General features: G+C 47.4%; 1 long non-coding RNA gene across 7 annotated transcripts; it reads right to left on the minus strand.

Moving 5' to 3' along the window:
• Positions 1-6,021: 6,021 nt before the first annotated feature.
• LOC114814752 lies at positions 6,022-16,206 on the minus strand. 7 transcript variants are annotated; one of them, XR_003762508.2, is made up of 6 exons: positions 15,791-16,206; positions 15,519-15,654; positions 14,335-15,335; positions 9,152-14,117; positions 8,845-8,902; positions 6,022-8,568 (listed from the first exon to the last, which is right to left on the minus strand). It is a non-coding gene; the product is annotated as an uncharacterized LOC114814752 (long non-coding RNA). The 7 variants fall into 7 exon arrangements; XR_003762507.2 differs by having other exon boundaries at positions 14,335-15,357; XR_003762506.2 differs by having other exon boundaries at positions 15,504-15,654.
• Positions 16,207-16,217: the final 11 nt, after the last annotated feature.

Genomic DNA, 16,217 nt, shown 5'->3' on the forward strand with positions numbered 1-16,217 from the left:
TTTGTATTTGTTAAGCACTTACTCTGTGCAGAGCACTGTTCTAAGCGCTGTTGTAGCTACAGGGTAATCGGGTTGTCCCACGTGAGGCTCACAGTCTTCATCCTCATTTTACAGATGAGGGAACTGAGGCACAGAGAAGGGAAGTGACTTGCCCCCAGTCACACGGCTGACAAGTGGCAGAGCAGGGATTCGAACCCAGGCCCTCGGACTCCCAAGCCCGGGCTCTTTCCAATGAGCCACGCTGCTGCCCCAGTGCTCAAAACAGTGATTGACACTTAGTAACCCAACCCAAGCGCTGAGTGCAGTGCTCAGCACATAACAAGCACTTGGCAGAGGCCCTAATTCTCATTCTTACTAGGATTAAATTAGGCCAAAGGATAGAATAGATGGATATGTTTAGGAGGCATTTTCGGGTCACTGCTTCAACCTCTTCGGCCTCTCACTCCGGAAATCATCATGGGCAGGGATTGTCTGTCTCTCTCTGTTGAGAAGCAGCATGGCTTAGTGGAAAGAGCCTGGGCGTGGGAGTCAGAGGTCGTCAGTTCTAATCCCGGCTCCTCTATCTGTCCGCTGTGTGAACTTGGGCACATCACTTTACTTCTCTATGCCTCGGTTTCCTCATCTGTAAAAAAAATTGGGGATTAAAAAACGTAAGCTCCACGTGGGACAATCTCTTTCCCCTCTATCTACCCCAGCGCTTAGAACAGTGCTCAGGACATAATAAGCGCTTACCCAATTACCATAATCATTATTATTGCCGTATGGTAATAATGATAATGATGATGACGATGGTTTCTGTTAAACACTCATTATGTGCCAAGCATTCTTTGAAGCACCGGGTAGTCAGCTAGTCCCCTGTAGGGCTCACAGTCCTAATCCTCCTTTTTCAAACGCGGTGAGTGAGGCCCAGAGAAGTGAAATGGCTTGCCAAAGGACGCACAGCAGCGAAGTGGCGGGGCTGGGATTAGAACCCAGCTCCTTCATTTTCTGAGAGCTGGAAGGTCATGGGTTAATTAATTAATGTTGGTATTTGTTAAGCGCTTACTATGTGCCGAGCACTGTTCTAAGCGCTGGGGTAGACACTGGGGAATCAGGTTGTCCCACGTGGGGCTCACAGTCTTAATCCCCATTTTACAGATGAGGGAACTGAGGCACAGAGAAGTGAAGTGACTTGCCCACAGTCACACAGCCGACAAGTGGCAGAGCTGGGATTCGAACTCAGGAGCCCTGACTCCAAAGCCCGTGCTCTTTCCACTGAGCCACGCTGCTTCTCCAAGAATGCTTCTCACGCTGCTTCTCCAAGACTGGGTTCTAATCCCAGTCTTGCCATTGGTCTGCCGGGCCTCAGCTACCTCATCTGTAAAATGGGGATTAAGAACGTGAGCCCTCAAAGGGACAAGGTTTTTTTTGTGGTATTTGTTAAGCGCTTACTATGTGCAGAGCACTGTTCTAAACGCTGGGGTAGCTACAGGGTAATCAGGTTATCCCACGTGAGGCTCACAGTCTTCATCCCCATTTTACAGATGAGGCAACTGAGGAACAAAGAACTGAAGTGACTTGCCCCCTGTCACACGGTTGGGAAGTGTCAGAGCAGTGATTCGAACCCAGGACGTTGGACTCTCAAGCCCGGGCTCTTTCCACTGAGCCACACTGCTGCCCCAGTGCTCAAAACACTGATCGACACATAGTAACCCAACCCAAGCGCTGAGAGCAGTGTTCTGCACATAACGAGCACTTGGCAGATGCCCTATTTCGCATTCTTACTAGGATTAAATGAGGGCAAGGGATGGAATAGATGGATAGGTTTAGGAGGCATTTTGGGGTCACTGCTTCAACCTCTTCAGCCTCTCCCTCGGCACTCATTGTGGGCGGGGATCGACTCTCTTTATTGCCGTATCGTAATAAAAATGATGATGATGGTGCTATCTGTTCAACACTCCTCTGGTGCCAAGCACTGTTCTAATCACAAGGAAATCAGCTTGTCCCCCGTAGGGCTCACGGTCCTAACCCCCATTTTAGAAATGCAGTAAGTGAGGCCCAGAGAAGTGAATGGACTTGCCCCGGGTCGCAGAGCGGTGAAGTGGTGGGGCTGGGATTGTACTTTCCCTAAGCGCTCAGAACAGTGCTCTGCACACAGTAAGGTTTCAATCAATATGACTGAATGAATGAAGGAATGAACTGTGTCGTTCCTATTCTTCTCCTTTTAGGTTCATTTCCTCAGGAAACTCATCCACTCCCCTACCCTTAGTTACCATCTCAGTGGGGTTAACTTCCACATCTATCTTGCCAACCTTATCTCTGTCCCCTTCCACAGTCTGCCATTTCATCGAACCAGCAGGACATCGGCCCACGGGTGTTCTGCCAATATTGAAAAGGTCAACAGGTCTGTGGTGTAGCTCCTTCTCTTCCCCTATCCCTCCAAATCCTCTTCTCCGCTAACTTTTCCACCACAGTCCATCGATCAAGCTGGGAATTCCTCGTCTGTCAAACGGCAGCTAAGGCTGTGAGCCCCAGCCCTGGACAGGGACTTATTAAGGAGGGTGGGTAAAAGGAAGGAGAGAAGTTGGGAGTGCTCGGGATGTGTAGTGAGGGAATGGTGTGAAAGAGTGGTTTAGGAGCCAGTGGTTCCAACAAGGTAAGTCGAACACACAACCAACTAGACTTTGCACACTGATCCAGATCGGGCTGGACCTGGGGCACACCAGGTCTCCTGGGAGGGGGCAGAGGAAACAAAGAAAAAAGACTTCCAAGGAAGATGGGGCATCTAAGTGTCATAGATCACCCTTCCACTTTCACCTCCAGAACTGTTATACCTTTGTCTAGCTCAGGACTTCCCACCCCTCCGTTTACTGTTCAGCTATACTGACTGGAGCTGGGCTGCCACCTTCACTTTCCTTTCTATAAAGAAGAGTTTCCAGTCATTACCCCGGAGAGACTCTCTTGATTAATAAGTGAGGCCCAGAGAAGTGAAGAGACTTGCCCAAGGGTGCACAGCGGAGAAGTGGTGGGTCTGGGATTAGAACCCAAGGCCTTCATTTCCTGGGAGCCAGAAGGTCATGGGTTCTAATCCGGGGCCCGCCCCTGGTCTGCTCTGTGGCCTCGGGCAAGTCACTTAAATTCTCTGGGCCTCAGTTACCTCACCTGTAAAATGGGGATTAAGAATATGAGCCCCTCAGAGGGACAACCTCATTACCTTGCGTCTGCCCCAGTGCTCAGAACAGTGCTTGGCACATAGTAAGCACTTAACAAATACCATAATTATTATTCATCTATATAATAATTATCCCTATTATATAATATATTATCATTATTATTATTACAGAGTGCTTGGGAAATAGAATATAATGGAATTGGTAAACCCGTTCCCTATCCATAAGGAGTTTACAGGGTACAGAGAGGTCGTGTGGTCTAGTGGATAGAGCACAGGCCTGGGAGTCAAAAGGACCCGGGGTCACATGCTGGCTCTGCCACTTGTCTGCCACGTGACCTTGGGCAAGTCACTTCACTTCTCTGGGCCTTAGTTGCCTCATCTGTAAAACAGGGATTAAGAAGTAATGGAAGATATGGAAATGTTTATGAGGCATTTTTTTGTCACTGCTTCCGCTCTTTAGCCTCTCACCCTGAGCTCAATGTGGGCAGGCATCGTCTCTCTCTGTTGCCGCATTGTACTTTCCTAAGCGCTCAGTACAGTGCTCTGCACGCAGTAAGGGCTCAATCAATATGATTGAATGAATGAAGGAATGAACTGTGTCATTCCTATTCTTCTCCTTTTAGGTTCCTTTCCTTCGGAAACTCATCCACCCCCATGCCTTTAGGTACCATCTCAGTGGGGATAACTTCCACAACTATCTTGCTAACCCTTATCTCTCTCCCCTGCCCCAGTCTTCCATTTCATCGAACCAGCAGGCTAGCGGCCCACGGGTGTTCTGCCAATACTCAACAGGTCAATAGGACTGTGGTGTAGCTCCTCCTCTTCCCCTGCCCCTCCAAATCGTCTTCTCCACTTAACCTTTCCACCCGAGTCCATCTATCAATTCCTCATCTGTCAAGCAGGAGCTAAGGCTGTGAGCCCCAGCCCTGGACAGGGACTCTGATCAACCCGTTGACCTCGAATCAACCCAACCGCTGAGAACAGTTCATGGCGTATAGAAATCCTTGGGGTGGAACCTTATAACGAATTCTTTCTCTTCATTAGAAACACAATTAAAAACGCTCATCATCTGAACTGATTTTACCGTCATGCCGTAATTAGAATCATAATAATAACTGCATTTGTGAAGCCCTTACTAGGTTCTAAGCACTGTTCTAAGCACTAGGTTAGAAACAAGACCATCAGGTTGTCCTCCGGGGGGCTCAGAGTCCTAATCCCCATTTTTACAGATTTGATAACCGAGGTTCAGAGAAGTGAAGTGGCTTGCCCAAGGTCACACAGCAGACGCATGGCAGAGTTGGGATGAGAACCGGGTCCTCTGACTCCCCAGCCCATGCACAGTAGTCACATAACTTTTCTAGACTCAACTGTAAAACACCTAAAAAAGTTCTATGACTTTTTACGCAATAATAATGATGATAACAATTGTGGTATTTACTAAGCGCTCACTACGTGCCAAGGACTGTTCTAAGCACTGGATTGGATACAGGGTAATCAGGTAGTCCCACGTGGGGCTCACACTTTTAAACCCCATTTTACAGATGAGGTAACTGAGGGACAGAGAACTTAAGTGACTTGCCCGAGGTCACAGAACAGACAAGTGGCGGGGCTGGGATTAGAACCCACATCCTCTAGCTCCCAAGCCCAGACTCCTTCCACTGAGCCATGCTGCTTTACCATACGAGTCAGGGTTTCATTGTGGAGGGGGTGAGGAGAGGCTATGCTCTACATCCCTAAATTTTGAACGGGGTGAAACATGCAAGTGGGAAAACCTGAAAGTTGAGGGTTAAGGCTGATTAGGAAAGCACAGGTACAGTTTTTGCCATGGGTAAAGTAGACCGGTCTAGCCCTAGGAGCAACTCCTGAGACCTGTTGCTGTTGTCGGCAGCAGCAAGTTTTTCTCATCTGCTCTACCGCTGTCTTCTCCTCTTCACCAGCTCTGAAGAGGAATGGTTGCATGTGTCTCAGGTGGATTGGGAAGTGCTAGGAATGTGCATGGGGTTGTGTCTTTAGTAGTGGGCAGCGCAGGAAGAAAGTTAGAGCAGTATGTGTGAAGAAGTGTGGACCATAAGGGAAAAGCAAAGGTGTGGGTTAATGTGGGAGGGTTAGGGGCCTGGGGAAATGGATAGAGCACAGACCCGTGAGTCAGAAAGTCAGAAGTTCTAATCCCAGCTCCACCATCTGCCTGCTGTGTAGCTTTGGACAAGTCACTTCACTTCTCTGGGCCTTAGTGAACCCATCTGTAAATGGGGAATTTGGACAGTGAGCCCCAAGAGGGACAGGGACTGTTATCCAACCTGATTGGCTTGTACCCACTGCGCTGCTTAGTACAGCGCTTGGCACATAGAAAACCCTTCATAAATACCACAGGTATTATCATTATCATTATTAATGAGGGTGGGTAAAGGGAAGTAGACAAGTAGGGTGTGCTAGGGTTGTGTAGTGAGGGAATGTGCCAAAGAGTGGTTTAGGAGCCAGTGGTTACACTAAGGCAAGTGAAACACACAACCAACTATACTTGGCACTGATCCAGATGTCCTGGGAGTTCTCCTTTGCACACCAGGTCTCCTGGGAGATGGCAGAGAAAAAAAGAAAAAAAAACTTCTAAGGAAGATGGGGCATCTAAGTGTCATAGATCACCCTTCCACTTTCCCCCACAGAACTGACACATCTTTATCTGCCTCACGAGTTCCCACCCCTCTGTTTACTGTTCAGCCCTGGGGGGAGCAGGGCTGCCACCTTCCCTTTCCTTTGTACAAGCAGGGGTTTCAGTCATTACCCCTAATGGACTATCGGTATTATCTTGGGCTGACACCATGACTTTGAACCATAGGAGAACCCAATCTACAAAACAAAGGGAGACCCTCAGGTTTCAGATGGGATATGAACGATTTTTATTTATTAACATAGAGTTTGGACCAAGTAAAGGTTTTCTTGGAAATTCTGGAAGGGGGAGGGGTGGATTAAGTGAAAGGGGGTAGGGTGAGGCCAGGGGCAGGGCTCAAGTGTGGGTGGCAGGGCTGGTCAGAGGGATCTCCGGGCCGGCCTCAGAAGACAAGCTGAGGCTCGGGTCTGGGCTGGTGTGGGGCTGGGGTGGAGTCAGGAGTGCTTCAGGTTGCTGTTCCCTCGGGCGGTTGCAAGTCCAGTCCAGGAAGAAGTTAGAGCTGGCTTGGCTGGAGGGCTGAGAGGCAACTTCAGATCCCAGAAGACATGCGGAGGCTTGGGTCCGGGCTGGTGTGGCGTTGGGCTGGAGACAGGAACGCTTCAGGTGGTTGTTCTCTGGGGCTGTTGCAAATCCAGTCCGGGAAGAAGCTAGAGCTGGCTTGGCTGGAGGGATGTGCTCCTCGAACCGTTGAGGTGCTGTTGAAACAACCTTTTTTTAACTTTTATTTTACGGAAGAAAGGGAAGAAGGAGAAATGGAAGTGGCTGGAAGAAAAGCGGGGGCGTCGGGGGGGGCGAGGGGGGAATGAAGAGGGGAAAAGATAGAGAAGGGATCCCCAGCAACACCCTCTTCCCGGCCGCTCCCTCCCCTGCACTGCCACTGTCCCCCCTGCAGTGGACCTCCCACTGATGATCAGGGGGCACCGAGTGGCAGTGCTGCAGCGGGCTCAGACCCTCCGTCCCACCTCCGCAGGCCTGGTCCGTGACATCCCTCCTCCCTCCGGCCCCTCTTACCAGGCTGCCCCTGCTTCCCCCCCACCCCGCCCCACAAGACGGGGCCGCAGGGGCAGCGGCCATTCCTCCCGGGGCGGGCACAATCGCGGGGATTCTTCTTCTTGCTCTGCTGCACCTTCACCTCCAGTTGTTTTCTCCAGACCTAGGACCCTCGATTCTCCCCTTGCTGTAGGCAGCGGAATACAAATCCTACCGGCAGATTCTCAGATGCAAAAGCTAAGGCAGGTGGAAACGCACTGATGTTCATCGAGGCAACGCTTGCCAGCTCCCAGGGCCACCCTCAGGATAGCCCTTCAACCCACCCTTTGTGGGAATTAGTCCATTTCTCCCTCCGGGCCCGCGCTTACCTCAGGTCCTACCAGGCCGACCATAGACAGGCAAGGTCCAGCCCACAACAGCAGTCCCCTAAATCTGTATAGAATCCAAACCTTGGGGACAAAATACTCCAGGTGACAGACATTCTGAAACCTAGCAGGCCAGGCAAAACTCCCTTGAAATTGGATTGAATTTCCCCTCAGAGTTTTTGGGTGGGTCTATAGTGTTAGAGTCAGTTTGCGGTCATAAAGCCATTCAGCAGATGCCATTATTAAAGCCAGAGAGATAAACCTCGCTCCCCATTTTTGGTCTTCCCAAGTCCGGGGTTTGGTTTTTTTTTTTTAATCCTCAGATTTCCCAGACGTCTACGTTCAATGGAATGAGTGCTGTATGCATTTATATGTCATTATTTTATATGTTAATGATTTTAGTAGTTATTTTTATTTTAAACTATTTTATTGTATTTTATTGTGCTACCCGGAGTTGCGTTTTATATTTAGTTTAATTCTATTTAGCTATTTTATTGACTTACGAAATGCTTGCTGGTGTGATGGACTGCCTAGGTCTTCTAGTTCTTTCATGTCAACCGGGTGAGAGAAAAATACCATTCCATTGAACATTGAGCTGGTCAATCAGGATTTACAGGAGGACAAGGAGTTGACTCTGTTGTGCTTTCGTCATACAGGTTTCCAATTGTAATCCTGACCTAACACTATAGAATTGTAAAAGGTATTTCCCTCTAGTACTGGATGACTTCTTCACAGGTAAAATCAACCAACATGGTCAAATTCGAGCAGCTCTAACCTCTCTGAAAACCAGAAGGCCCACAAGAAAAATAGCCCAGGTGGTCTATGAGGATACTCGCTTGGTGCAGAAGTGCAGCCATAAAGCCCAAACTTGGGAGTTCTTGGAAGGCTAGACCATGCTTTCCAGGAGGTTCTGCAAGAAGACAATTTCTCTCTTGCCCCCTGATGGGTTTCTCTGGGGTGAGCTGCCCCCGTCCCCCCGTCGCCCCATCCCCACCATCCACCACAAAGACCGGAGTAGCCAGGATGGGAGATGATGTATCAAACAGGACGCTTTTGCATAAGGCTACTTTCTCCCAACTCGGCCCTGGGCCTTGAAGACCCAAGGCAGGAGATCATCAGAGGAGAGGTTAAGTTTGACATCAAGCTATGTTTTACAAGAATTGGGCATGATGCCAAATCCCTCCCTCCTCCTCCACCTCAAATTTTCTTGGATCACCCTCCAATAGCCTGGACCAGAGGTCCCCGACTGAGCCTTGGGTCCAGAACAGTTTCCCCTTAAACAGTAGCCGGATTTTCTCCAAACCCAACCATCAGATGATTTCCTTCATCCTCTATTCTTCTAGAGATGAACTTTCTCTGGAGGAAATGGAGCCTTTCTGGAGTAGTGGAGCTTGGCCCTGCAGACAAACAGAAAATGAGGCCACCTCAAAAATACATCTAGTACTTAGATTCAGGAGTTCAAATCAGCTTCATTTTTATACCTCTTTCTCCTTCGCAAAGCTTGATTAAAGCTTGTTTAAGCAATGAGGAGGGATGCCAGATTGGTTTCAGGTCCCAATACTTCACCGGACACACCCAATAGGAAAGGAAAAATCAACCAGGCATCCCACCTGTGGAACTGTAAATTACACTTTTTTGCATCTTGCCATGTATGGTCTGCAAGGGCTGCTTACCTCTTTCTTCATCTGTCATTTCCACATCAGATGAGCTCAGCTCTTAGGATGCAGGGCTCTAGCCAAGAGGCAAGAGAGTCAAGAGTCAACTGCAATGTGGAGAGAAGAAACTAACATATTCATGCAGGTCTGAAGGAGATATTTCAACCAAGGCACAATGTTGAAGTAAAGCCTTGGTGATTTTGAAAGAATTCCAAGCTGCAGCTTCATATACATTTTGGAAATCCCCAACACATCGGGAGTGACTGAGCCCCAAAAGCATCCGTAATGAGCATTCCCGAAGAATCCTCAACCTGCAAATTCTTACCTGGTCAGACGGCCCAGAGTGGCTTGGTGACTTTGTCCACGGTTAAGAGGGCAGAGCAGGCAGAGTGGAAGGATAAAAGGGAAAACCCTTTCCGGGATTATTAGCAGGAAGCTCTTCACTCCATTCCTACCTCTTTGCTCTCTCCCAAAGCCCAGGCCCTAATGACCAGGGGTGGAGCCCAAAGAGAGCTCAGGAGGATGCACAGTTAGATTTTTGCATGGAACCAGTTAGACCGCGGGTAGGAATCTATCCTCTTTACTGCAGTCCAGGTGGTCTACCTCCACTGCCTCCTTTTTCATCTCAATGCTACCATCAAGGGCCTTGAAGGCCTGAGCTAGTGGAATCAACAGGAGGTTTTTCACCTCACAGATTCGAGAATGACTCTTAATTCAAAGGCCTTAAAGGCCTGAGGTGGACTGATGCACAGGGGATGGGTCCGGAGGAGAAACATCTCTCCTTTTCCAGCTCATACGTTTTCTCTTCAGGCCTTGAAGACCCTAAGTAAGAAAAATGATCAGGGTGGTTTGTGTAGGGAGCAAATTTCTCCCTTTGCCACCTCATAGACGCTCTCTTTTCAGGCCATGAAGACCTGGAAGTACATTTCTCCTTTTCCACCTTGTCTACTCTTAACTTCTCAATCAAAGGCCATGAAGGCCTTAGGCGGACTAAGCAACGGGAACATCTTTTTGCATGAAGCAAAACTGCTCCTCTTCCAGCTCATACGTATTCTCTTGCCAGGCCTTGAAGATCGCGGGCAGAGAAATAAGTGAGATCATTTTTTTCCCAGGGAGCAAATTCTTTCTCTTGCACATTGGCGATTTTCCAAATATTCTCAACTGCAACGCCTTCATAGGTGAGATGTGGCATAATGAATAGGAGATTTGGCACACTGAAGCAAATTTCTCTTTTTTCATACCCAAATATTCTCTTTTCTGGCCATGAAGACCTTGGACTAAGGAAAGAAAAGTGGGAGAAAGTGACTTGAAGTAAATTCCCCCATTTTCAAATGACATATTCTCTCTTCACTCTTGAGTCAAAGGCCTTGAAGACCTGAAATGAACTCATGCCAGAGAGATGATTCTGCACCAAGCAAATGTCTCCTTCTCCAGTTCATATATTTTTCTCTTCAGGTCTTGAAGACCTTAGACAGATCAGCAGGAGAGTGTCTGCGTGAAGCAAATGTCTCCTTGTTGAAACTCACGTATTGCCTTTTCCGGCCCTCAGGGGGAGAAACAGAAGCAGGAGGTTGTTTCCATGAAGAAAACGTGTCCATCTTCCACACAGATATTCTCCTTTGGGGGCTAAAGACCTTACGGAGAGAACTGAAAGCGGGAGGTAGTTGGCATGAAGCCAACTGCTGCTTTTCAACCTCAACGATTCTCTTGGGCGGCCTTGAAGACCTTAGGAAGAGAAATCAATGTAGGAGATCATTAGTATGAAGCAAATGTCTCCACTGAAGCCTCAAATGTTCTCTTTTGAGGCCTTGAAGACCTCTGAGAAATAAAAGCTGGAGATTGCATGCATAAAGCCAATTTCTCCATTCTCACTGCAGATGTTCTCTTCTATGGCCTTGAACACCTTAGGTAAAGAAGGAGAAGCTGGGGCTTGTTTGCATGAAGCAAATTTCTCATTTTTCACCTCAAATCACCCCTTTTGAGGCCGTCAAGACCTCAGGGAGAGAAATCAAAGCTGGAGATGCTTTGCATGAACCCAATGCTTTTTTCTGTACCTCAGATGGTCCCTATTTTCTCTCCATGAAAAGGCCTTAAAGGCCTGAGGTGGAGAACTGTACAGGAAGTAGATCTGCATGAAGAAAATTTCTCCTTTTTTCCCCCCACCCTTGGATGGCCTTGAAGACCTTAGGTGGAGAAACCCTGGCAGGAGAATGCATTAAGAAAACTCCCTTGGTCTTTGTACGGCCTGAATTCTCATTTCAGGTCTTGAAGACCTTAGGTGGAGATACAAAAGCAGAAGACGATTTGCATGAAGCAAATTTCTCCTTTTGTCACCTCTTTCTTTCTTCAAAGGCCTTGAAGGCCTCAAATGGAGTCACGAACAGGAGAGGTTTCCGCATGAAGCGAACTTCTCCTTTCTCACCTCAAGATTCTCTTTTCAGGCCCTGAAGACCTTAGAGAGTGAAAGAGATTTTTTTTTTTTTGCATGAAGCAAAGGTCTCCTTTTCATCACCAATATTCTCTAGTCATCATATTTTAAAATGCCTTCAAAGCCTCAAGTGAACAGGAGAGGTTTCTGCATGAAGCAAACTTCTCCTCTCTCACCTCAAGTTTCTCTTTTCAGGCCCTGAAGACCTTAGAAAGTACAACAGAAGCAGATTTTTTTTTTTGCATAAAGCAGGGGTCCTCTTTTCTCCACCAATATTCTCCATTCTTAGGTTCTTAAAAGGCCTTGAAGACCTCAAGAAGAGTAATGAACAGGAGAGGTTTCTGCATGGAGCAAACCTCCCCTTTCTCACTTCAAAGATTCTCATTTCAGGTCCATGAAGACCTTGGGCAGAGAAATGAAAGCAGATTTGTTTTGCATGAGGCACATTTCTCCTTTTCACCACCAATGTTCTCTATTTATTGTCTTGTCAAAGGCCTTAAAGGCCTCTTGTGGACCAAGGCACGGGAGATGTTTCCGCATGAAGCAAATGACTCCTTTTCCAGTTCATGTAGTTTCTCTTCAGGTCTTGAAGACCTTAGGTGAAAAAATGATGAGGTGAGGTTTTGTAGCAGGAAAAGATTTCCTTTCTGGACCCCATACATTACTCCTTCTGGCCCTTAGGTAGAGACACAAAAGCAGGAGATGCTTTGCAGGAAGAAAACTTGCCCCTTTTGGACTTGTCAAACATATTCTCTTTTCTGGTCTTGAGGACCTTAGGTAGAGAAATGAAATTGGGAGGTGGCTTGCATGAGGCAAATTTCTCCTGTTTTTTTTCCAATCTCAACTATTCCCTTTTCTGGTCCGGAAGACTTCAGGGAGAGAAAGGAAAGTAGGAGGTTTTTGGCAGGAAGCCTCTTACATTCTCTTTGATGGTCTTGAAGACCTCAGATTGACCAATAAGTTGAACAGATTTGGCAGGAACCAAAATTCTCCTTTTTGTATGCCATAAACTATCTTCTCAGGTCTTAGAGACATGAGAGAAAGAAGGCAAGAGACAGTTTGGAATGAAACCAATTTCTCCCTTTTCACCTCAAGTGTTCTCTTGGGAGGCCTTGAAGACCCTAGAGGAACCAAAACTAGAGTTTGCTTCTCCTTTTGCACCTCAAATATTTCCCTGGAAGGCCTGGAAGACCTCAGGGAGAGACATACAAGCTGGAGATGCTTGGCATGAAGCAATTGGCTCCTTTGCCACCTCAACTCGTCTCTATTCATTCTCAGTTCAAAAGCCTTGCAGGCCTCAAATGGAGGAATCAACGGGAGATGCATCTACTGCATGAAGCAAATTTCTCCCTTTTCACCTCAATCATTCCCTTGCCAGGCCTTTAAAGCCCTGCAGAAAGAAAAGCTGGAGATGGTTTGCATGAAGCAAATTGATCATTTTTCACTGCATATGCTATCTTTGAAGGTCTCGTCGACCACAGCCGGACAAATGAGCTGGAAGGTTTTGGCATGAAGCCAAACTCTCTCTTTTTAAATGTTATACATATCGGGGCCTTGATAACCTGAGTGAGGGAACTGGAAGCAGGAAATTGGTTGCATGAAGCCAATTTCTCCCTTTTCCTTGAAATATTCTCTTTGGAGGCCTTGAAGACCCTAGGGAAACATAAACTGGGAGCTGCGTCCATGAAACTCACTTTCTCACCTCAAATACCCTCACCGGAGGACTTGAAGACCTTCAGTAGGGATCGGAAAGCCAGGGGTTAACATGAGGCGATTTTCTCCTTTTTGCAGCCAGAGCTTAATATGAGGCCATTTTCTCCTTTTTGCCCATTACTATTCTCTTTTCTGGCCCTGAAGACCAGAGATAGAGAAATACAATCTGGAGATTTTTGCATGAAGCAAATTTCCCCTCTTACGCCTCCAAAAGTCTCTCATTCATTCTCCGTTCAGAGGCCTTGAAGGCCTGAGGTGGAGTAATGGACAGGAGATGGATCTGCAACAAGCCATTTCTCCATTTACTCCCCCAGTATTCTCTTCAGAGGCCTTGAAGACCCTAGGTGGAGGGAGAAGCAGGGAGATTCTGCACAAAGGAAAATTCCCGTTTTTTCTTTTTTGAACTCCATAGATTGTCCTTTCAGGCCTTGAAGACCGTGAGAAGAGAGAAAAGAGCAGATTGTTTTGGACAAAGCAAATTTCCTCCTTTTCACTCCAATATTCTCTTTGGAGGCCTTGAAGACCTTCGACAGAGAGAGAAAAGGTGGAGAGTATTCGCTTGAAGCAAATTTCTCCCTTGTCACCTCAAACATTCTTTTGAAGGCCTTGATGACCCAAGGGAGGGAAATGAAATCTGGAGAATTTGTGCAGGTACAAAAAGCTTTCTCCTCTGACACCTCAATAACTCTCGCTGTATTCTCCAATAAAAGGCCTTGGAGACATGAGGTGGACTAACATACAGAAGACGGCTTCGCCATACGGCAGATCTCTCCTTTCGCTCCTCATGTATTTTCTTTGAAAGCCTTTTAAGCCCTTAGGTAATCCAATAACCCAGAGAGTTTGTGCCTAAAAGAAAATTCTCCTTTTTTTGACCCCCATAGGACCCTTTCAGGCCGTGAAGACCTTAAGTCGATAAATAAAAGCAGGAGATGCTTTGCCTGAAGGAAACTAATTTTTTTCCTCCATCTTCTTGGCCCCAAAGACCTGGGATACAGCTGGAGGGATTAGCTAGGGGCCTAAAAGGGTTTTCCCTTTATCCACCACTTGCCGCCCGATCCAGAAGGAAGGTCATCTCTCACGGCAGTCTTCATTCTTCCGGTAGCCTTGGACAAGCCGAGCCAATCCTAGGTTTGGAAATCAGGCCGCGGTCCTGGGGTGGAAAAAGAAAATACCTTCATTAGCCTTGGTTATCGGCAGAGGTGGCCTGAGCCGCAATCAAGCTAGCATCGTTTGTCAAAAATCCCTCCCACAAGTCACGTGCATGAATCTCTTCCTGTCTTGAGCACTCTTCCCTTTGGCTGCTGTGGAAATGGGTCTATAGTTCAATCCTCCCCCTCCTCCCAAACACTTTCCACCTGGTTTCCTACCTTGGCTGTTGCCAGCATCTTTTCATCTAGCCCTTCTCGCTCTCCTGGTGGTCAGCTTCGGCCGATGTCGGAGGCCGCCGTTCTCCGCCCGGGGAGATGCCTGCCGGTTGGGGGCGCTCCCAGACGTGGGTAGCTGAAGTCTCTGAAAACTGTCCACCTGGGTTAGAACTCGGGCTCTACCACCACTTTACAGCAGGAATTCTTTTCCACATCACATTCAGAAACACACCCTTAGAGGACGTGCAAAAATATTCTTGCCTCTCTCCTAATAACAAATCCAAGCCTCACATGGAATATAATCCCAATCCCAGTAGTCAGGAGAGCGAACTGTTCTACAGGGCGGGGAGCCTCGTCTTAGGCTGCTTTATTCCTTCTTTGGAAGGGGACAGGAGGTAAATTTCCCTGGGAAATTTACAGTGAAGTTTCAGGGTTTTTTTAATCTACTTTTAACATCCTACCAGTACTCTCTTTTTAATCTCTCTTTGACTTTCCCTATATTTATTCCTAATTAAAAGCTCCCCGCATGTCCTCTCTCTCCTCTGACTGGATTCTGAGGAGTAAAAGCAACATCCTAACCAGAGTTCTTTCTCCTGAAAATGGATTGGGAAAATATTCTGGGAGGAAAACTCCAAACATCTTTTCATCTGGAATCTAAAAATGGGAGAGAGATTGCGCCTGGTTCAAATGATTTGATACTAGCAGGAAATTTTTCCCAGAGTTTGGGGATTAGTAGTTGATTCGATACTTATTTTTTTTCGGATGGACAGGACGACTTCCATCCCCTCTCAGGGGTGTCCCGGTCTCCACGTGTTGGCGTGATCCCCCAGTCGACATCTGCCTTGTCCTCTTCCTCTTGGGTGCGGCTCTCTTGTCCCGAATCCCTCCCAGAGGTATCTAAAAGGCAACTCGACCTCACTGCAGAGTAGGAGTAGTAACACAGTGGCGTCTGACCTTCGTTTGGGACTTCTTACAGACATTACAACGCTTTCTTCATTTCTTTTCTTCCAGGAAAAAAAAAGAAAGCTAAAACTTGGATGAGTCAATAAGCCAAAATTTCCCGGGTACCCAGGTACACAGTCAATCCCTCACACCCACATATCATTCCTTCGATCTCCCTGAGAACCTGTCGATAATAATCTCACTCAGTCCAAGCGAAGAATTTCTCCTACCATTTTGGGCCTCACCACTGCGGCTGGGATCTCCCTGGCCGGCTTGTTTGGTACTGGGGTGGTCAGGGCATTCGAGTCTCCTCCTTCCTCCTCGGCTGCTTCCCCCCATCTCCTGGAGCCGTGGTTCAAGTGGGTACTTCAAATTTCAAACCTTGGTTTGAACACAGAGAGATAAGAGGGCTTTCCTAGGGAACAGCAAGGAATTCCTTTTCCCAAGCCATCATTCATGCATAAGGCCCCTAGACAGGCAAGTCATTTCAATTCTCTCTCTTTAAATCAATCCAAACCTCCCAGGAACAAGGATTCCAATGTGAGGAGTCAGGAGAGAGTCAGGAGTCAGGAAAAGGGGACCCACGGGAGAAGACATCTGATTTGCTTCCTAAATAGATATGGAGGAAGGAAATTTCCATTCAAGGGGAGTTTTCCCAACTGAGATTGCCCATTGCTGTGGTGCGGTGAAATTCGCAGTGGCTAGAAATACACTTTGCAAATGAGGGTCTGGCTAGGATACGAGTCAAACTTCCTTGCAGCCCAGGAATTCTCCTTATCTACCCAAATAGGATCCTTTCAGGCCGTGAAAACCTTAAGACGATAAATAAAAGCAGGAGATTCTTTGCCTGAAGGAAACTAATTTTTTTCCTCCATCTACCTGGCCCCAAAGACCTGCGATACAGCAGGAGGGATGAGCTAGGGGCTTAAAAGGGTTTTCCCTGT

The sequence above is a fragment of the Ornithorhynchus anatinus genome, chromosome 10, assembly GCF_004115215.2.
Source record: "Ornithorhynchus anatinus isolate Pmale09 chromosome 10, mOrnAna1.pri.v4, whole genome shotgun sequence".
In the NCBI taxonomy this organism is placed as follows: domain Eukaryota; kingdom Metazoa; phylum Chordata; class Mammalia; order Monotremata; family Ornithorhynchidae; genus Ornithorhynchus; species Ornithorhynchus anatinus.